This window comes from Ranitomeya imitator, chromosome 2, assembly GCF_032444005.1.
Source record: "Ranitomeya imitator isolate aRanImi1 chromosome 2, aRanImi1.pri, whole genome shotgun sequence".
NCBI lineage: Eukaryota > Metazoa > Chordata > Amphibia > Anura > Dendrobatidae > Ranitomeya > Ranitomeya imitator.
In genome coordinates, this window is record NC_091283.1 from 556,023,388 (window position 1) to 556,047,083 (window position 23,696).

The 23,696-nt window shown below is 44.3% G+C and overlaps 1 protein-coding gene across 5 annotated transcripts in view; it reads right to left on the reverse strand.

The window, feature by feature from the left end:
* Positions 1–20,786, reverse strand: part of RBM12 (RNA binding motif protein 12) — a 99,001-nt gene extending 78,215 nt beyond the window's left edge. For 2 of the 5 annotated variants that reach the window (XR_011318402.1, XR_011318401.1), the window contains exons 1-2: positions 20,595–20,745; positions 10,157–10,239 (exon numbers count right to left, since the gene is read on the reverse strand). The gene's annotated coding sequence lies outside the window, so the exon portion shown is untranslated. Of the gene's footprint in view, positions 1–10,156; positions 10,240–20,594 lie in introns of all 5 variants that reach the window. The other 3 variants (XR_011318403.1, XM_069751993.1, XM_069751994.1) reach the window with 3 other exon arrangements.
* Between the last annotated feature and the right edge of the window lie 2,910 nt (positions 20,787–23,696).

Sequence of the window (23,696 nt, forward strand, 5' to 3'; positions counted from 1 at the left end):
GAAGGGAGTTGTGCTGTTATGGCTCTGTTCACCGCTTGCACTTAGCTACTGGAGCAGATGAAACCAGCTAATATTTAGTGATGTCATACCCCATCCCCCAGTCTTCTACTGCTGACCTTTACTTATACCTACAAATGTTTTCAAAAGGAATCAAAATCAGATTAATAGGGGGTGCAATACCAATAAGTTAACAATGTCGTAAGCAGGGAAAACCACGTTAACATTGAAACTAGCAATTGGTAACATGCAATGCGACATTTTTTCTGCAAAATGGGACAGGTGTCAAACTTGGAATAACATGTGGCATTTTCACATTTCTATTTATTACATCTCACTGCCATAGAAATACATCAATAAAAAGTAAAACTGATCATAAAAGTTGGATATTTAAAAAGAACCCCCAGAAAAAAAAAGCTGAAAAACACCCAGATTGAAAGTAACTTCTTCTACAGGATTGTTTGATTTTCAGACAGCAGGATGAGGTCAAGCGGGCTGTTACGCCGTTTTCTTAAGTCCTAGAACTTATAAGGGAATCTGTCACCAGGTCTGGCCAATAAAAGATACGGCCATCACCTTTCAGGGCTGATATACAGCATTCTATAATGCTGTATATCTGCCCTAAATTCAACCTGTAAGACAAGAAAAATAACTTATACTCACCTGCAGGACGGTCCAGTCCGATGGGCATCGCTGGTCTTGGTCCAGCGCCTCCATTCTTGCAATGCCGCCCTCCTGCTTGCTTCGTGTGGATGATGCGTCTTCCCGGCACCGCGCTCCTGCGCAAGCGTACTTCTCTGTCCTGTTGAGGGCAGAACAAAGTACTGCAGTGCACAGGTGCCAGGAAAGGTCAAAGAGCCCTGGCGCATGCGCACTTCAGTACTTTGGTCTGACCTCGACAGGGCAGAGAAGTATGCCTGCGCAGGAGCGCTGTGCTGAGGAGACTGTGTGGATGACGAAGGGATGCATAAGAAGAAGGGAGGCGCCCTGAAAGGTGGTGGCCGTATCTTATCGGCCAAACCTGGTGACAGGTTCACTTTAATAGAAGTTATGAGAGAAAGTGAAGCAAAGAGAGCGCAAGGCAGCCTGGTCTCCTGTTTTCAGAGCCTTGACCTCTTCAGATATGGCTGCTTAAACCATGAGTAGCTCAGATGAGGATTACCTTTACACAATTTTTAGTCTTGAAAATTCCCTATGCTCACATATTGCATTTTTGCTGCCTTTTTAATCAAATTTTAAGCTGCAATTAAATGCCTTCATATGTGCTATATACACTTTATGCACCTTGTGAATATGCTGTCCATATAGGAGATAGAGATACATGTCTACATGTCTTCCCCTTTTTATTTTTTGTACAGGCATTTGCCTTATTATAGGTATTGTTCTAATTGTTTTTAGATGTTTTTAATGTTTTTGTCCTGTGTTTTCACCTTAATAAAGCTGTGTTGTTCTTGCACAAATCCATGCTGTTTGGTGATCCCCATTTCATATGGCCTCTGCTGTCTTGTTTTTGTGCATACTTGTCTTTCTGAGGTCAAGGTTGGATCCCAGCTTTTCATGTTCTGTGGTGCCCCCGTAAAGTAATTATCCCAAATTTTAAGCTGCGTTTCACAGTATTAGCAAAATGAAATGAAAGATATATGCTCAGATTGTTTTTTTTCTCGTGACTGAATTAGAAAACGACTTTTTTTCACCAGTAGAAAGCAATGAGTAAGTGCAAAAACCTAATAAGAAATTGCACTTTTTGGGGGCCCAGGGAAGTCAACAGAAAAAAACCTGCAGCAAAAACGTAACGTGTGAACACAGCCTTATATGGTTAGTCTCAACATGTATCCCCAGCAGCTCACAGCTATTCAGTCTCTTTACTGCCTTGTGACTTTGGGTGAGCATAACTCAGACAAATCTGGTTTACTAAATTCATCCTACTGTTGAGCATCAGCTTACTACTGTAAAGGTACCTTCACACATAACGATATCGTTAAGGATATCGTTGCAACGTCACGCTTTTTGTGACGTAGCAACGATCCCGCTAACGATCACGTAATGTGTGACAGCGACCAACGATCAGGCCCCTGCTGGGAGATAGTTGGTCGCTGGGGAATGATCAGGACCTTTTTTGATTGCTGATCACCCGCTGTCATGGCTGGATCGGCGTGTGTGACGCCGATCCAGCGATGTGCTCACTTGTAACCAGGGTAAATATCGGGTTACTAAGCGCAGGGCCGCGCTTAGTAACCCGATATTTACCCTGGTTACCATTGTAAAAGTAAAAAAAAACAAAAAACAGTTCATACTCACATTCTGATGTCTGTCACGTCCCCCGGCGTCCACAGGGTTAAAACTGCTTTCGGCAGCAGCGCTGCTAATGCACGCGCTGCTGCCGAGAGCTTCCCTGCACTGACTGTCAGTGCCGGCCGTAAAGCAGAGCACAGCGGTGACGTCACCGCTGTTACTGCCGGCACTGACAGTCAGTGCAGGGAAGCTCTCGACAGCAGCGCGTGCATTAGCAGCGCTCCTGCCGAAAGCAGTTTTAACCCTGTGGACGCCGGTGGGGGACGTGACAGACATCAGAATGTGAGCATGTACTGTTTTTTTTTTTTTTTTTTTAACTTTTACAATGGTAACCAGGGTAAATATCGGGTTACTAAGCGCGGCCCTGCACTTAGTAACCCGATGTTTACCCTGGTTACCCGGGTGCTGCAGGGGGACTTCGGCATCGTTGAAGACAGTTTCAACGATGCCGAAGTCTTTCCCCGGATCGTTGGTCGCTGGAGAGAGCTGTCTGTGCGACAGCTCCCCAGCAACCACACAACGACTTACCAACGATCACGGCCAGGTCGTATCACTGGTCGTGATCGTTGGTAAATCGTTTAGTGTAACGGTACCATAACACTTTAAGGGACTATCAGTGGCTTGTTCTCAAGTCAACACTCAAACTATTTGCATATAAAGAAAACTGCATTTGAACAAGGGCACAGATCAAGTGAGAAGAAAATAGAACTGCTCTGGAAACTACAAAGCTGAGGGCCAAGGGCTTGTGATTTGGCAGGATTGCAAATAGATAGCAGCTCTGGATAAAGAGCTGACAAAGAGGGAAGTGAGCAACAAGCTGAAAATGTAAGAAAAGCTCTCATTGGAGAAAAACTAAAAAGGATAGAAAAAGTTAAGTCATTTACAAACTTGCTTATTTTCATACTAACTATACTAATTTCATATCAGCACACCCCTTTAACAACTATCAAGGTAGGTGTGAAAAAAATCCTTAACACAACAATGTGATGTAATACGTATCCAGCGATGGATCACATGCCACATATAGAAGTGCCCAAGCTTCAAACAAGACTGAGCTATCGATTTACAACTCACTCTGTAATTTAGTAGGTTTTAATACCCAATATGAGCAGAGTTGCTTGAATAGAATCCAAATCTATCACACAACCAAATTTGAGCTCCAATTTTGCTGTAAATATAATTTGCGCATTGCATGCGATTTGAATTGAAGACCATTGCAAGTGTCAAAAGGAACTTTCAACCTGCTCTCTCCGCTCTTTACACTCTACTGAAACTGCCCTCACTAAAGTTTCTAATGACCGAATAACAGCTAAATCTAATGGTCACTACTCCATGGTAATTCTCTTGGATCTCTCCGTAGCATTCGATACTGTGGATCATCAGCTCCTCCTCAATACGCTCCGCTCCATCGGCCTCAAGGACACCGTTCTCTCCTGGTTCTCCTCCTCCTCTCACCTTCCCCTTACTGTTGGGGTTCCTCAAGGATCAGTTCTAGGCCCCCTCCTCTTCTCTTTGTATACTGCCCCTATTGGACAAAATCAGTAGATTTGGTCTCCAGTACCATCTCTATGCTGACGACACCCAATTATACATCTCTTCTCCTGTTATCACGCCGATGTTTTTAGAAAACACCAGTGATTGTCTTACCGCTGTCTCTAACATCATGTCCTCCCTCTATCTGAAACTGAACCTGTCAAAAACTGAACTCCTCGTGTTCTCTCCCTCTATTAACCTACTTTTGCCTGACATTGCCATCTCCGTGTGTGGTTCCACCATTACTCCAAAGCAACATGCCCACTGCCTTGGGGTCATCCTTGATTCCGAGCTTTCATTCACCCCCCACATCCAATCACTGGCTCGCTCTTCTTATCTGCACCTCAAAAACATTTCTAGAATTCGCCCTTTTCTTACTTTCGACTCTGCAAAAACTCTGGAGTCACACTAGCGAGTTTTACGGACGTATGAGTGCAGAAAATACGTCCGTAAAACACGCCTAACAAACGTCCCAATTATTCTCTATGCCCCTGCTCCTATCTGCCGTATTTTACTAATCAGTATTATACGGCTTTCTACGGCCGTAGAAACATGCTGCGTTTGTCACCGTATTGCGCAAAAAAAACGCCAATGAAAGTCTATGGAAGCCAGAAAAATACGGATTACACACGGACCAGCAGTGTGACTTGCGAGAAATACTCAGTGGTGTTAGAGAGAAAAGCCGGCAATTCAGTGCGGTGTACAGTAAAATCACACTGACAGCTTACATTAGAATAGGTAGAATAAATGTGTACACATAGAATAGATATATATAGATATATATGTCAGTGAGACACATATATGTATATATATTATTACTTCATACAGCGCTAGATAGCTTTAAAGCCGGTAATTCAATTACCGGCTTTTGCTATCTCCTTCCTAAACCCGACATGATATGAGACATGGTTTACATACAGTAAACCATGTCATATCACTTTTTTTTTGCATATTCCACACTACTGTTAGTAGTGTGTGTATGCAAAATTTGGCCGTTCTATTAAATTTACGGGTTAAATGGCGGAAAAAATTGGCGTGGGCTCGCGCGCAATTTTCTCCGCCAGAGTAGTAAAGCCAGTGACTGAGGGCAGAAATTAATAGCCTGGAGAGGGTCCATGGTTATTGCCTCCCCCCCCCCCCCCTGGCTAAAAACATCTGCCCCCAGCCACCCCAGAAAAGGCACATCTAGAAGATGCGCCTATTCTGGCACTTGGCCACTCTCTTCCCATTCCCGTGTAGCGGTGGGATATGGGGTAATGAAGGGTTAATGCAACCTTGCTATTGTAAGGTGACATTAAGCCAAATTAATAATGGAGAGGCGTCAATTATGACACCTATCCATTATTAATCCAATACTAGTAAAGTATTGCACCTCCTCATCCCAGCACCTCCTCATCCCAGCACCTCCTCATCCCAGTACCTCCTCATCCCAGCATCACCCCACCTCTGCCGACACCTTGCCTCCTGTGACCCTGCTCTGCCACCGCCAGCCCTCAGGTAAGATACTGTAAATTCGGACAATAAGACGGACCCCCATCTTATAAAAAATCATTTTTTCTGCAATTTTCACCCAAAATTTGGGGTGCGTCTTATAGTCCGAAAAATACGGTGTATATATAGATATATAGAGATAGATATATAGAGATAGATATATAGAGATAGATAGATAGATAGATATAGATCTAATATATAAAGCTGAATGTGTGTGTGTGTGTGTGTGTGTGTGTGTGTGTGTGTGTGTGTGTGTGTGTGTGTGTGTGTGTGTGTGTGTGTGTGTGTGTGTGTGTGTGTGTGTGTGTGTGTGTGTGTGTGTGTGTGTGTGTGTGTGTGTGTGTGTGTCCGGGATTGGCATCTGCACCGTCGCAGCTACAGCCACAAAATTTTGCACGGTCACACGTCTGGACCCCGAGAGCGTCATAGGCTATGTTGTGAGGCGAAATTTTAACCCTGTGCGTTCCAATTCACCAAACAATTTTGCCCCTATCTACATAATGGGGAAAAAAGTGAAAGGACAAGTGTTGGAGGCGTGGCAGCTACAGCCACAAAATTTTGCACAGTCACACGTCTGGACCCCGAGAGCGTCATAGGCTATGTTGTGAGGTGAAATTTTAACCCCGCGCTTTCCAATTCACCAAACAATTTTGCCCCTATCTACATAATGGGGAAAAAAGTGAAAGGAAAAGTGTTGGAGGGGTCGCAGCTACAGCCACAAAATTTTGCAAAGTCACACGACTGGACCCCAAGAGCGTCATAGGCTATGTTGTGGTGAAATTTTAACCCCGCGCTTTCCAATTCACCAAACAATTTTGCCCCTATCTACATAATGGGGAAAAGTGAAAGGAAAAGTGTTGGAGGCAAATTGACAGCTGCCAGATGTGAACAAGGGGGACTTAAAGAATGAGAGCGATGGCGCCAAAGAGTATATACCGGACAGTTGCTAAGGTGGGGCCCCGACATGGGATACTCACCACACACGGGGATATGAACACACACAAAATGCGCCACACCCTACCCGATGCTTGAACACATATTACCCTCAGCACACATTTCACCACACATACACCAACCTCGCCACATAAAAGTCGAAACACAAAAGTCGCCGCTCAAAACTCGCCATGCGCAAAACTCACCACATGCAAAAACTAGGCTCACGCAAAACTCGCCACAAGTGCAAAACTCACCTCATGGAAAACTCACCACACGCAAAACTTGCACACGCGCAAAAATTGCCACATGCACAAAAGTTGCAACACATGCAAAAGTTGCCTCACACAAAACTTGCACATACTCAAAAGGCACCACACATAAAACTCGCCACGCGCAAAAACTCGCCATGCGCAAAACTTGCTGCACACAACTTGCTGCACTAACCTGTCACATGCAACTCGACACACAAAAAGTTGCTACACGCATGTTGCCACACAATCATCTCACAAAAGTCGCTACATGCATGTCGCCACACGCAACTCAACACACACAACTTGACAAACGAAACTCACCCTAAAACACACTCAAGTCTGGTATTATCCTTCAAAAATAAAAATCTGATTAATAAGCAGACAAACTACAAGAGCAACAAATGTACCATAGAGGAAATACGGCAGCTGTCAGTCACATGACCTGTCTATTATGTGTATGTGTGAGCTAATATATACTGCCAGGGGGAGGGCTTCCTGTTGGCTGGGGATTTATCAGGCTGCCAATTTAGCTTACAAATACTGAGGTAAAAATACTGAGTAAACAACGTGTGAACGAGGTCTAATACAGGAGGAGATGACACACAGGTATATTCTATATACAGGGGAGATGACACACAGGTATATACTATATAGAGGAAGAGATGACATACAGGTACATACTATATACAGGAGGAGATGACAGATATATACTATATACAGGGGAGAAGACACAGGTATATACTATATACAGGAGGAGATGACATACAGGTATATACTATATATAGAAGGAGATGACATACAGGTATATACTATATATAGGAGGAGATGACATACAGGTATATACTATATACAGGGGAGATGACACAGCAGGTATATACTATATACAGGGGAGATGACATACAGGTATATACTATATACAGGAGATGACATACAGGTGTATACTACCGTATATATAAGGGAGATGACAAACATGTATATACTGAGGTGAAAATGAGAGGTGTGAGGTGAAAATGAAAAGGTGTGAGTGCAAAATGAGAGGAGTGAGGGAAAATAGTGGAGTGATCGGAAAATGACAGATGTGAGGTCGAAATGACAAGTGTTAGGGGGGGAATGAGAGGAGTGAGGGAGAAAATGAGAGATGTGATTGGGAAAATGAGAGGCGTGATGGGAAAATAAGAGAAGTGAGGTGCTATAACTAACCACAGATATTTACTATGCCCAGGCAACGCCGGGCTCTTCAGCTTGTATACACATATATATAGATATACACATATATAGATATACACAGTATATATATGTGTGTTTTTTTTGTTTTGTTTTTTTTTTTACACATGGATCCCTTGTATAGCCGTATAAAACACGCAGTACGGATGCCATACGGATTACAAACGGAGGATGCCATGCGCAAAAAAACGCTGAAACACCCTGCCTACGGAGGAGCTACGGACCACTATTTTGGGGACTTTTCAGCGTATTACGGCCGTAATATATGGACCGTATTGTCTTACGCTGAGTGTGACTCCAGCCTCACGGTTTCACTTATTCATTCTCGTCTGGACTATTGTAACTCTCTACTAATAGGCCTCCCTCTTACCAAACTCTCCCCGCTCCAATCTGTCCTGAATGCTGCAGCCAGGATCATATTCCTCACCAACCGTTACACCGATGCCTCTACCTTGTGCCAGTCATTACACTGGCTACCCATCCACTCCAGAATCCAGTACAAAACTACTACCCTCATCCACAAAGCACTCCATGGCTCAGCACCACCCTACATCTCCTCTCTGGTCTCAGTCTACCACCCTACCCGTGCCCTCCGCTCCGCTGATGACCTCAGGTTAGCATCCTCAATAATCAAAACCTCCCATTCCCATCTCCAAGACTTTACACGTGCTGCGCCGATTCTTTGGAATGCACTACCTAGGTTAATATGATTAATCCCCAATCCACACAGTTTTAAGCGTGCCCTAAAAACTCATTTGTTCAGATTGGCCTACCGCCTCAACACATTAACCTAATGATCCCGATGTGGCCTATCATAAAAAAAAAAAAAAAAAAAAAAGCTCCTCGTATCATGTTCTCATACACTTTATGCAGTTAATAGCCCTCTGTGTCTGTACTGTTACATACTTAGGCAGTTATCTGGTTCATGCAGCTTTACATGAACACCCGAGCCTTACACTATGGGTGGTCCGAATAACTAAAGCAATTGTTACCATTCACCTCTCGTGTCTCCCCTTTTCCTCATAGTTTGTAAGCTTGCTTGGTATCTATTTTGAACTGTGATTTCTGTTATGCTGTAATGTTTATTGTCTGTACAAGTCCCCTCTATAATTTGTAAAGCGCTGCGGAATATGTTGGCACTATATAAATAAAATTATTATTATTATTAACCTGCAGAAGAAAATCCAACAAATCACAGGAAATCACATTCCAATGTTGAAATTTGTTACTAAGATTTCAGTGTGGTGCTACATGTCATTGTGTAACCCTAGCCTAAATCAGATTCTGTCTGCATTATTGCAGCTGTGTATATTTACGTAGAATTGAGGCAACATTTCAGATTAAAATATTCTTTGAAAAGAAGGCCAAGGATCCAGCATCTCAGATGATTTATTCAAGAAAGGTTCTCTGAGGCTTCTCCCCCGCACCGAACAGTCTATTCCTATGTATGTGTACATAGAGACACCCATCAGTGAAGTGGTGCGGGGCAGGGATATGCCGCCAGGGATCTTCCTTAGGGTATGTGCACACGTTGCGGATTTCCTGCGGATCCGCAGCGTTTTTTGCAGTGCAGAAACGCTGCAGATCCGCAAGTGATTTAAAGTACAATGTAAATCAATGGTAAAAAATAAAATGCTGTGCTAATGGTGCGGAAGATTCCGTGCGGAAACGCTGTGGATTAAAAGAAGTAGCATGTTACTTCTTTTTTGCGGATCTGCAGCGTTTTTGTACCCATTCCATTATAGAAATCCGCAGGGGTAAAAAAAGGCAGTAAGGCTACGTTCACATTAGCGTTGCGCGCCGGTGCGTCGGCGACGCAACGCGCGACGCACCAAAAACGCGCGCAAAAACGCTGCGTTTTGCGACGCGTGCGTCGTTTTTTGACGAAAATCGGACGCACGAAAAATGCAACTTGTTGCATTTTCGTGCGTCCGACGCTAGCGTCGAAAACGACGCACATGTCGAAAAACGCTAACAAAAAAACGCACGCGTCCCCTATGTTAAACATAGGGGCGCGTCGCCGCTGCGTCGCCGACGCAACAGCGACGCACATTAGCGTAACGTAGCCTAAATCCACAAAAAATCCACACAAAAAAAACATGTCAAATCCGCACTTGCGTTTTCTGACAAGAGATGCAGAATCCACACCAGAAATTCCTAAGCCTAATCCGCAACGTGTGCACATAGCCTTAGTCTAGTCTTTAAAGACAGTCCCTGGCTAGCTTTTCAAAATAGGTTTTCTCCAAAATGCCAAAGCCTTTCACAGTAAAACATACTCAGCGACAATAATTCACCCAGTATCTGATTAATGCTGTTTAAGCACCATAAGTCTCATGACATTTTCTCTTCAAAAAAAGAAACAAAGCTACTGATAATGAGGATACAGTGCTCAAATTGCAGAATTTTTAATAGTGAATGGTTAAACAACTTACCTGCAGAAATTGTGAATTATTTTTCTCTTTATTATTTAGAATCCAATGAATCCTGTTGACAGTCAATAAAAAAATCTTTATGACTGCAAAAAAATGAAATTAAAGGCAGACATGAAAATCAAACAATAACAATTTCATAGAAGATGCAGTAAGTACTGGGTATTCCAGCAAAATATTCCCTGCCTTTGTGGCAGCAACTCTCCAGTACGTAGAACACAGTGCCAAAATAGGAATAAAGAGTTAATGTGAAAAATGGATAATGGTAAACATTGTTAAAATTGAAAGTGCAAAATAACTGGTTATCCAGACATGGGATATACACATCTAATTTCTATAGGTTTTGCTTCATACTGCAGGGGTACACAAACAAATGCAAATTTAGGAGTCAATAAAGGATCTCAACAATTTAAAAATTCACCTTAACAAGAAATAAAAATTCCGAAAAAGATAAACAAAAGACACATTAGACAGATAGGATTCATGACTCTTTGGACCTGTCCAATCCAGCAGTACTGTGACAGAGCTCGCTGGATGTAATGCACAAGGAATCCCATCCTTTAAAACATCAGTTGGTTATTTCACATTTACAATACAGCTGAAGACATGCTTACAACATCCACTTAGAAAGATAATTTCAAAATATATGTATTTGACCAAAAAGGTTTCTGTTTCTTTACAAGGAAAAAAACTGCATGCATCATCGTGTAATAGCTTTCTGTGTGAAAGATTACAAAATCCATATAACTTCTCATCCTTATTGGCAACACAATGCCAATTCAGGGCAAATAGCCCACTAAATGCCACAGAAACCAATAGAGCGAGCTCCTGAATGATAAATCAGCAATGCAGGTAATATACGGTATATACCGTATTTATGTTGTTCAACAGTATGTTTACGACAAATGGCTGCATTAACAAAAAAGAATAGACGACAACTGTAATGGTATATAGTAAGGATCATACACCATTCTCCAAACAAACTACATGTGTGTAAATTCAGTTTTATCAGTTACACACTAACCAGTGTTTTCCTGAAATATAGTCCACTGCTTCTTCCAAAACAAATGCACAACACAAATTTTACTTAGGAGAAATATCTCTTTCCCCAAAATGCAACAGCTGCAGTTAAAACACAAACTGCACAAAATGATCATGGAAATAAAAATCAATGCTTACATGAAATGTTTTTTTTTTTTTTTTTAATCAGAACACAAAAAATCTTTCCATTTGTACCAAGAACAGAATCATTTCTATTAATTAGCATCAAATCATATTACACATTTCCAGGCATCCATTTATAAGCAGTGATCCACACTACAACAAGCAATCGCAATATGTTTGATATAAGCATGGTCCAGTAGATATACCATGCTTGATTTTGTTTTTAGCACGGGTACTTAAAATGTAGATTTAGATAGTAATTGAAAGGGAAAAAAGTAACAGAACGATGAAATACACAAATATTAAAAATAAACATACTTGTAACTCCGAGCAACAGATGGAATAGATTTTCTCAAGGGAACTTGACATTCAATTCAGAATTCTGGCATAAATTGCTTTGAAAATATGCTAAATTTCAGCGCAACTACGAGTTGTGCAAACACTTTCTGACGCCATTTCCCCCCAGCTCTGTCAAAATTGTTGGAGCTGGTACGGGAACAGGGGCGTGACGCCACAGCTAGTTTATTCTACGACGAGCTGCGGCGTTCCAGTCACTGGAATAATATTTCTGGCATGGCATACATGGAGGTGCACACACCACTCATCAGGGGTCCAGTCATGAACTGTCATGCAAATGTTCATGAATCAGGAGTGTCTTAACACCACCATGCTCCCTCATCAAGACGAGCAAGAAAATAATTTTGACGAATCAGAGCCATAGTTTGAAATGCAATTAAGGACCATAGCAAGAAGGGTCAGCTGTGGTTCCTGCTGGACTCTCCAAGCCCTGCTATCTGTGACTGAAAGGTCTCTCCCTATGCACATACATTAAAGAACTGTCAACTGTAAAATGTCAAGGAGAATATAACTGGCTCTTCAGCGATTCTTTTATTTGGAAACACCAAAGCGCGTGCAGACAAGCCGATTCATGCTATCCTTGCTTTGGCAGCATGGTCAACCGACAGTTTCAATTTAATGCATACAAATAGCTGCTTTTTCCAAATAGACTATGCACTGCTAAATTTACTGAACTGGCCATAGGGACAACCAAGAAATTTCAAAAAGTGTAGCATAATGGCGTGTTACATTTAGCAAAAATAATTTATGTTAAAGCAGACCATATTAATATACTGAGGTGTTTGTGCTTAGGATGTTAAAGGGCTTGACCAGGCTTGGGGCTCAACTTGGCACAGTGTGCGCTATCAGGATTCTATGGTGATGGGAGAGAAGTTATGTGACCGCAAGTGTGCGATTTGCATACTTCAAGGCACATTTCCAACTAGGCCATGTGCATCTAGTCGGCAAAAGACCGCATGTATGTGAATCGCATTCTTGAAGTCACATGCCCGCTAGTTCCCGGCGTATCCTGACAGTGCGCACTATGAAGATTCACAAGTCTGCAGACATGAAGCCTGGACAACCCCTTTTTAAATAAAGACCACAAAAATAATTCCAATGCTCTTATTAGGGAATGAGCCTAAGCAAAGCTAAAATGTAGAGTAATAATAAATCAAGAATATATATAAATAAGGCATTGTTTTGAATCTCAAACTTAGAAAGTTACATTGACTCATCGTCTGGGAAGAATACAACCAAGTATTTTAAAAGATTAAATATTGTTATCACGGTTGAAAAATGTAAATGAGCCAAATACAACCCATACAACAGACCCAAATCATCCCCTTTTTTTTACCAGCCTAACATTTAGCAGACCAATAATGTTTACATATGCAGAATCTAAAGAAAAAATAAAGTACCAAAGAAATCAATGAATCATCAAGGTAAATCATAAGAAATAGAAAGAATTGGAGCACTCACCCAGATCCTTCTTGATGTGCAATTTTATTCCATGGTGAAACATGACATCAAACCATATTAAAGTGCGGATAGCAGGGGAGCTATGCAGATGAGAGAGCCTGACTGACTACCACCGTTTCGCGCTTGCTTAGCAGAATATACGGGACCCGTAGAAGCACTAAGCAAGCGCAAAACAGTTGTAGCCCTTCAGGCTCTTTCATCTGCATAGCTCCCCTGCTACATGCACTACGCACTTTAATATGGTTTGATGTCACGTTTCACCAAGGAATAAAATTGCACATCAAGAAGGATCTGGGTGAGTGCTCCAATCCTTTTAATTTTTATGATTTACTTTGATGTTATCTATGTGAATGCACCACCCTACAGAGATCCTAAGGAGGCATATTGAGGTGTGAACCAGAGAACGTTGCATATTTTCAGCAACTGATGCCTAGTTCCCTTTTTACAAATCAATGAAACACTTGTAATATATTAAAATGTATTATTATTTCTTCACGCTGCGGTGCACATTTAATGGAGACAAGAGGTAAGGAAAGTAAACAAGAAATGATCTCAGTTCTGCTACTTACTACACAATATGCTAATACGCAAAAAAAAGGCTTCATACACAAAAACTAATGCGGGCAAATACGCCAGAGCTGCACCCCATCACCAAGACAGATTACTTTCATTATCTAATTTGCTCTGTAATCCAAGGAAATAAAATCGTTATCAGACATTTTAAAGCAGATCTATAACCGGATTTCACAACACAAACCAGGTACATTATTAAACAGATGTCTTAGACATGATGAGACTCATGAATTTAAAAAATATATATATATTTATATCCATGTCCGAATGGTTGCATTATCCCGAAATTAAAGATGACGATTTTATGAGTCCCGCTATAAAATAAAATCTCACTAGTCCAAGAGTGTTCAGCTTTAAGTGTACATCGGTATATTTTTCTCTTAAACGCTCCAGTGTTTCAGGGTAGGTAAATTTGAAAAGCTTGTTTGGATCCATACAGATACCAGACTAGTTCCGTGCTGCCCCATGCAGACTTCTCGCCACCTCGATACAGGTGACTGACAGGTCACCCCTAATGTACACACATGGCAAAAACACTCCAATTTACAACAGAGGAACAGGAAAATACCGGACGGGGCAGTGCAAGACTAGACAGGCATCTCCCCTGGCTGGCTCTTCAAATCATTTTGTCTGCATTTCGGGGGGGAGGGGGGGACAACAATACATACGTGGCTGCAATCATGAAGCTTGGGCAGCATGATTCAACCGACAGGCTCCCTTTAGTATACAACATGGCAGTTAGGCTAGGTTCACATTGCGTTAGTGGGTGTCCGCTAACGGACTCCGTTACATGGTGCAATTGTCGGAATTAACGCTATGTAACGGATCCGTTAGCGCATCCATTGACTGCAATTTGCTAACGGATCACTAAAGCATCGCTAATGTATGCCATTTTTGGCATGCGTCAGCGATGTGCCGTTATTTTCGGACGGACCTCGAACGCTGCTTGCAGCGTTCAGGGTCCATTCTTCACTAGCGCAGATCGGGCATCTGCGCTAGCGGGATTGCCAAATGCGATCCCTTTTTGGACATTGCGTTAGCGCAATCCGTTAGCGTATCCGCTAAACGAATTGCACTAACGCAATGTGAACCTAGCCTAAGGATCCCGCCTTACACACTGGACACGCTAATGTGCATTTGCATCTTTAGTGTATATTCACATGCTGGCGCTCATTTGTTATTTTACAAACACGCCTCGGGTCGTGAGGAAAAAAAAAAATGCAGCATGCGTTAGTCTGGTCCAATTAATGAACCAGACTACTGCATGTAAATAGTCAGCAGCTCCTGCACCTCTTTGGCCAAACACATGGAACCGGTCATATCCGCAATATACAGACATGCGTGGTTCATAACATTCAGCGCTCGCTTGAACTTAGTTGGCTATACACATCTGTAGATGAGCTTCAAGTTAAGTTATATGCCACTGTCAATCTCCGACAGCAGCATTTAAAGGGAACCTGTCACCAAGTTTGGACGATAAGAGATACAGCCATTACCTTTCAGGGCTGATATACAACCTTCTATAATGATGTCTATCTATCCCCTAACCCGACCTGTCAGCGAAGAAAAATAACTTTTATTATACCACCTGTGGGGCGGTCCGGTCCGAGGGGTGTCGCTGGTCTTGGTTCGGCGATTCATCTTCTTACGATCCCAGTCCTCCTACTTGCTTCTTGTGGATGATGCGTCCCTTCGTCATCCACACAGGCTCCTCGGCACAGCCCTCCTGCACAGGCGTACTTCTCTGCCCCGTCGAGGGCAGAGCAAAGTACTGCAGTGCACATGCGCCGGAGGCTCTTTGACCTTTCCCAGCACCTGCGCACTGCAGGGCAGAGAAGTACGCCTGCGCAAGAGCGAGGTGCCGAATCATCAACACAAAGCAAGCAGGAATGAGGCATCGCAAGACGGAGGCGCCGGGCCAAGAGTGACACCACTCAGGTTGGACTGCCCCGCAGGTGAGTAAAATAAAAGTCATTTTTCTTCTCTTGCAGGTCGGGCTGGGGGCAGATGTACAGCAATATAGAATATATCAGCCCTGAAAGGTGATGGCTGTATCTCTTATCAGCCAAACCTGGTGACAGGCTCCCTTTAACACATGCTAAACAAAAGAGTGTCAAAAGACACACCCATCAGCACCCTTCATGTGATTGAGGTGCACTGATGGATTGTCATGACAGTCAGATGTCTGCATAAGGCTACGTTCACATTAGCGTTCCGCTAATGTGCGTCGCTGTTGCGTCGGCGACGCGCCCCTATGTTTAACATGGGGGACGCGTGCGTTTTTTTTGTTGCGTTTTCCGACACGTGCGTCGTTTTCGACGCTAGCGTCGGACGCAAGAAAATGCAACAATTGCATTTTTTGTGCGTCCGATTTTCGTCAAAAAACGACGCACGCGTCGCAAAACGCAGCGTTTTTGCATGCGTTTGCGCGCTTTTTAGGTGCGTCGCGTCGCCGACGCACCGGCGCGCAACGCTAATGTGAACGTAGCCTATGACCCTCATGCTTTGAATTGTAAATCAATGTACGCCTGTCTCCATTCCGGCTACACAGAACATGATTTATGTTACACATAGCAGCACTGAAGCACAAGCAATCGGATAATCCCCGTTTCAAGTCTCCTAAGCCTAAGGGAACTATTGATGCAAGTAAAAAACGAATGTTTTTAAAAATATTTAAATTAAAAAAGTAAGTTCAAATCACCCTTTTACCTCATTCAAAATAAAAATTGAAAAAATACATGTATTTGGTATCGCTTTGTTTAGAATTTTCGGATCATGATATAAAAGTAAATTAATCTGATAGGTAAACGGTGTAACGAGAAAAAAAAAACCACACAATTACATGTTTGGTCACCACAGCATTGCAATAAAATGCAACAACAAGCGATCAAAACATTATATTTACCCCAAAATAGTAAAAAATGTCAGCTCAGCACACAAAAAAACAATGGAGGGCAGGAATGACTTCAGTGGAAATAGCCATGTTTTTATTTTGAATAACCCCTTTACATAAAATGAGTGAATATATATGCATGTGTAGTGTGATTGTATTAATATGCACACCTACTGCAGCCTTCTGCAGGACAAAGCACCATTAGGATATGTGCACACGATGCAGATTTTGCTGCGGACCCGCAGCGTTTCAGATGAGTTTACATTACAATGTAAACCTATGGGAAACAAAAAACGCTGTACACATGCTGCGGAAAAAAAAGCGCGGAAACGCAGCGGTTTACATTTTGCAGTATGTCACTTTCTGCGGATTCAGCAGCGGTTTTACAGCTGCTCCAATAGAAAACCGCAGTTGTAAAACCGCAGTGAAATCCGCAGAAAAAACGTGGTAAGTCTGCAGCAAAAACACAGCGTTTTTGCCCTGCAGATTTATCAAATCCGCAGTGGACCATTCTACGTGTGCACATAGCCTTATGCGCCGTTTCTCTATTATGTCAGAGCTCTGCAGATCTCCGGCTCACTCTGCACAACCCTGGAAGTGGTTTTACAACGTAAAGGTACCGTCTCACAGTGGCACTTTGGTCGCTACGACGGCACGATCCGTGACGTTCCAGCGATATACTTACGATCTCGCTGTGTCTGACACGCTACTGCGATCAGGGACCCCGCTGAGAATCGTATGTCGTAGCAGATCGTTTGAAACTTTCTTTCATCTTCAAGTGTCCCGCTGTGGCGGCATGATCGCATCGTGTAACAAAGGTGTGCACGATATTGTATACGATGTAATGGGTGGAGGAGCTTGATACATAGAAGCGCACGACTTCAACATCGCAAATACGTCATGAAATTATCGCTCCAGCGCCGTGCATTGGGAAGTGTGACCGCAGCCTACGACGCTGGAGCGATAATAGAGCAACGCTGGAACGCCACGGATCGTGCCGTTGTAGCGACCAAAGTGCCACTGTGAGACGGTACCCTTACTCTATTGAGCGTCAAAACAAAAGCTTCATAGGTTTTCAGTGTAAGAGAGACTTCGGAATCACACAAAGAGCATAGAGTGAACTAGCCAGTCTGAATAGTGGTGAGGTCACTTAGAACATCACAGAGAGCAGCAGTAGGCAAGTGCATTAATACACTCACACTACATGCACACATTTAAAAAGGGGTGTCCAGTTTAAAAAGACTGTGTCTGCAGACTTGTGAATCTTCCCAGAGCATGCACACACTGGGAAATGTGAGTAGTCAGCCATGACAATTCCTTCAATATGGGATGGGAATCATTCTTTAAAGGGGTTCTCCACTACTTGGACACCCCTTCTTGATCTAAATGTTTGGCCCAGATAAAACAAAGCCTATACTCATCTCCTCTGCCAGCGCCGTTCCTGCAGTATTGGTACTCAGTCCCGGGGCTCCTGTGAGGTTGTAAGACATGTGGTGCCCGGCAGCACCCAATCAGCGCTGGCGTCACTGTCCTCACCTGCTGTTGAAGTGAACATGAAGAGGAAGTGCGGGATCTCCAACTTCATTTTCATGTTCAATTCGCACAGTGACGCCTGTGCTGATCACCAAGTATCATGCAACTACATGAGAGCTCCAGGACCGCGAGTATAGGCACGGAACGAGAGTATAGGCTTTATATTATTGAGACAAAACATTTAGATCCAGAAGGTGTTGCCCTAGTAGTGGACAAAGCTTTTAATAAATGAGGGGCGTCTGGTAACTAGCATGTGCTGACGTCAGAGGATTGCATTTGTGGAGTAATATATGCCATAAGGGTAAGTTCACACAGGGTGTTTTTGCTGCTTTTTTTCTGCAGCAAAACCTGATCTTCTTGGCAGGAAAGAAGCTGCAGCAAAAACGCAGGTTTAGGGGTTTTTTTTTGTTGCGGACTTGGTGCTTTTTTTTCTCCCTTTGTCCATGCTAATGTCCTTGACTTTTCAGCAGCAAACGCAGCAAATGGTACCTGCGTTTTTGCTGCAATAACGTTGAAAGAAGTGACATGCTCTATGTCCAAAATACGCAGCAAAGCACAAAATCCTGATGACACAAAAAACAATGTGTGTGCATGAGATTCTGAAATCGCATAGGCTTTGCTGGTACTGTAAAAAGCAGCTGAAAATTAGCATAAAAAATGCAGAAAAAAAGCGCCCTGCGCGAATTTTATGAGTGGACGTAGCCACGCCCCATCCCACTCCCCACCCATACTGGTGTAGGTGGGCAGGACTGGGTAGGCTACTTTCCCACTCCCCACCCATACTGGTGTAGGTGGGCAGGACTGGGTAGGCTACTTTCCCACTCCCCACCCATACTGGTGTAGGTGGGCAGGACTGGGTAGGCTACTTTCACACTCCCCACCCATACTGGTGTAGGTGGGCAGGACTGGGTAGGCTACTTTCCCACTCCCCACCCATACTGGTGTAGGTGGGCAGGACTGGGTAGGCTACTTTCACACTCCCCACCCATACTGGTGTAGGTGGGCAGGACTGGGTAGGCTACTTTCACACTCCCCACCCATACTGGTGTAGGTGGGCAGGACTGGCTTAGGCTACTTTCACACTAGCGCCGGTCCTTCGCAGTGTGTCAGGCTGACGTACCAACGCATCCTGTGACAACGCAGCACAATGAGGGCAGCGGATGCATTATTACAACGCATCCGCTGCCCCATTGTGAGTTGCGGGGAGGAGGGGGCGGAGTTCCGGCCACGCATGCGGGGTTGGAAATGGCGGACACGACGCACAAAAAAAAGTTACATGTAACGTTTTCTTGTTCCGACGGTCCGCCACAGCACGACGGTTGCGACGTGTGGCAATGCGTCGCTAATGTTAGTCTATGGGGAAAAAAACGCATCCTGCAGCCAACTTTACAGGATGCGTTTTTTTCACCAAAACGACGCATTGCGCCGCTAGTGTGAAAGTAGCCTTAGGGTATGTCTCTACGTTCAGTATTTGCTGCGGACTGGACGCTGCGTACAGCCAAAGCGGCCAGATGTTACAGCATAGTAGAGGGGATTTTATGAAATCCTATCTCCACTATGCATTCAAAGACGCAGGTGGCGGCCCTGCATAACCGCACATGCGGCACGTCTTTATAGACCCCAGCACGTCTATTTATGTTGCAGGGTCGCTCAGTCTCCGCAAGATAAATATCACCATCCTATGTATAGGACGCGGTGATTCTGCACGGTTCAATGAACACGTCCGGAATCACCGCGCGTACAAAAGCCGGCAGCGCTTTGGATGGAGCTGCGTCCAAAGTGCTGCAAACACTGAACGTGGAGACATACCCTTATTGCTGCAAAAAATACCTGCTGTGTTGTGCATAGTGACTTATTAAGGAGTTTACATCAGATTTCTGGTATATGCGCATTAATTGTCGCCAAAAGACTTTTGCTAAATAACACGGTCAGGGGAACTATAACTGCCTGTAATGGCACAGATGCAAGTGTCATTCTTTTTACTCCGCTTCTTCTCACTTTTCGTAGAGAGCAGTAAGAGTATTAGGGGCCTATTTATTAGGTCAGTTTTCCCCAACCTGTGTCTCACCAGCTATTGAGAACCACAACTCCCAGCATCCCCGTAATGGCATCTGGGAACAGTAATGGTGCCTCCCCTCCGAAAACAACATAATGCCACATTAGGTCCTACTTGGTCAGTCACAGAAATGAAACGTGACAAGTAACAACCGCTCAAAACCCAGCACACAGTGCACCAAGCTGGTGGGATATGCCGCCATATACTGGGCAAGTGCAGGAGCACTAGGTGTGCAGCCTGACAGACCCGAGGCACAGCCTCCTGGAGGACGCCGGACATGAGGAACGTTATGGAACACAGTTATGGCCAATACATGGCACCGCGCGCCCAGCCGAGGCCTCCTCCCGGGCCATGCATCCATCCTTCCCTCACACTCCCCCTCAGTGCGCCCTGGCGTCTCTTACCGCTCAAATCTTTTTATGAAAGGAAAATAACTATGACATAAACCGCAACAGGTAAGACGAGACGAGATGCGGCGCTGTACGCCCTCCCGGTCTCGTCTCTTCGTGTGACGCGGTATCGCTTTCTTTCTTTCTTCAGCAATAGCAGCCGCACAAAATGGCGGCTGCAAAGAGGTGTGACGTCACCCAGCGCGCAGCTTCCATCTCCGCTCAGGGGGCTGAGCCTGTGTCCCGCCAGCCTGAGGGAGGGAATGATGGCGCCCTGCTCTTGTGTACACTCAGTGTTTTGCTTCGCTCGCACTCTTCTCAAACCACATGGAGACTGATAACTCCTAGAAGTGCATTGTGACTGCAGCATTCACGAGATCTGTGTAACGATAAAACGTCTAATTAAATCGGATACAATTGTATTTGCAAATAAATAAAATGGAGTAATTGTCATGTAGCGAATTTGCATTTCTATTGTCAGGTAAAAAAAAAAAGGCCACAGTCACACGTATCAAACTCGGGCCTGTAATGGCCGTATAATACAGATGTGAGGGCCTGTCACGTCCGTATAATGCAGATGTGAGGGCCTGTCATGTCCGTATAATGCAGATGTCACGTCCGTATAATACAGATGTCACGTCCGTATAATGCAGATGTGAGGGCCTGTCATGTCCGTATAATGCAGATGTGTGGGCCTGTCACGTCCGTATAATGCAGATGTGTGGGCCTGTCACGTCCGTATAATGCAGATGTGAGGGCCTGTCATGTCCGTATAATGCAGATGTCACGTCCGTATAATACAGATGTCACGTCCGTATAATGCAGATGTGAGGGCCTGTCATGTCCGTATAATGCAGATGTGTGGGCCTGTCATGTCCGTATAATGCAGATGTGTGGGCCTGTCATGTCCGTATAATGCAGATGTCACATCCGTATAATGCAGATGTCACGTCCGTATAATGCAGATGTCACGTCCGTATAATGCAGATGTGAGGGCCTGTCACATCCGTATAATGCAGATGTCACGTCCGTATAATGCAGATGTCACGTCCGTATAATGCAGATGTGAGGGCCTGTCATGTCCGTATAATGCAGATGTGAGGGCCTGTCATGTCCGTATAATGCAGATATGAGGACCTGTCACGTCCGAATAATGCAGATGTCACATCCGTATAATGCAGATGTGTGGGCCTGTCATGTCCGTATAATGCAGATGTGTGGGCCTGTCATGTCCGTATAATGCAGATGTCACATCCGTATAATGCAGATGTCACGTCCTTATAATGCAGATGTCACGTCCGTATAATGCAGATGTGAGGGCCTGTCACGTCCGAATAATGCAGATGTCACGTCCGTATAATGCAGATGTGAGGGCCTGTCACATCCGTATAATGCAGATGTCACGTCCGTATAATGCAGATGTCACGTCCGTATAATGCAGATGTGAGGGCCTGTCATGTCCGTATAATGCAGATGTGAGGGCCTGTCATGTCCGTATAATGCAGATATGAGGACCTGTCACGTCCGAATAATGCAGATGTCACATCCGTATAATGCAGATGTGTGGGCCTGTCATGTCCGTATAATGCAGATGTGTGGGCCTGTCATGTCCGTATAATGCAGATGTCACATCCGTATAATGCAGATGTCACGTCCTTATAATGCAGATGTCACGTCCGTATAATGCAGATGTGAGGGCCTGTCACGTCCGAATAATGCAGATGTCACGTCCGTATAATGCAGATGTGAGGGCCTGTCATGTCCGTATAATGCAGATATGAGGACCTGTCACGTCCGAATAATGCAGATGTCACGTCCGTATAATGCAGATGTGTGGGCCTGTCATGTCCGTATAATGCAGATGTGTGGGCCTGTCATGTCCGTATAATGCAGATGTGTGGGCCTGTCATGTCCGTATAATGCAGATGTGTGGGCCTGTCATGTCCGTATAATGCAGATGTCACATCCGTATAATGCAGATGTCACGTCCGTATAATGCAGATGTCACGTCCGTATAATGCAGATGTGAGGGCCTGTCACGTCCGTATAATGCAGATGTCACGTCCGTATAATGCAGATGTCACGTCCGTATAATGCAGATGTGTGGGCCTGTCATGTCCGTATAATGCAGATGTCACATCCGTATAATGCAGATGTCACGTCCGTATAATGCAGATGTCACGTCCGTATAATGCAGATGTGAGGGCCTGTCACATCCGTATAATGCAGATGTCACGTCCGTATAATGCAGATGTCACGTCCGTATAATGCAGATGTGAGGGCCTGTCATGTCCGTATAATGCAGATGTGAGGGCCTGTCATGTCCGTATAATGCAGATATGAGGACCTGTCACGTCCGAATAATGCAGATGTCACATCCGTATAATGCAGATGTGTGGGCCTGTCATGTCCGTATAATGCAGATGTGTGGGCCTGTCATGTCCGTATAATGCAGATGTCACATCCGTATAATGCAGATGTCACGTCCGTATAATGCAGATGTGAGGGCCTGTCACGTCCGAATAATGCAGATGTCACGTCCGTATAATGCAGATGTGAGGGCCTGTCATGTCCGTATAATGCAGATATGAGGACCTGTCACGTCCGAATAATGCAGATGTCACGTCCGTATAATGCAGATGTGTGGGCCTGTCATGTCCGTATAATGCAGATGTGTGGGCCTGTCATGTCCGTATAATGCAGATGTGTGGGCCTTTCATGTCCGTATAATGCAGATGTGTGGGCCTGTCACGTCCGTATAATGCAGATGTCACGTCCGTATAATGCAGATGTGAGGGCCTGTCACGTCCGAATAATGCAGATGTGAGGGCCTGTCATGTCCGTATAATGCAGATGTCACGTCTGTATAATGCAGATGTGAGGGCCTGTCACGTCCGAATAATGCAGATGTGAGGGCCTGTCATGTCCGTATAATGCAGATGTCACATCCGTATAATGCAGATGTGAGGGCCTGTCATGTCCGTATAATGCAGATGTGAGGGCCTGTCACATCCGTATAATGCAGATGTGAGGGCCCGTCGTGTCCGTATAATGCAGATGTGAGGGCCCGTCACGTCCGTATAATGCAGATGTGAGGGCCCGTCACGTCCGTATAAT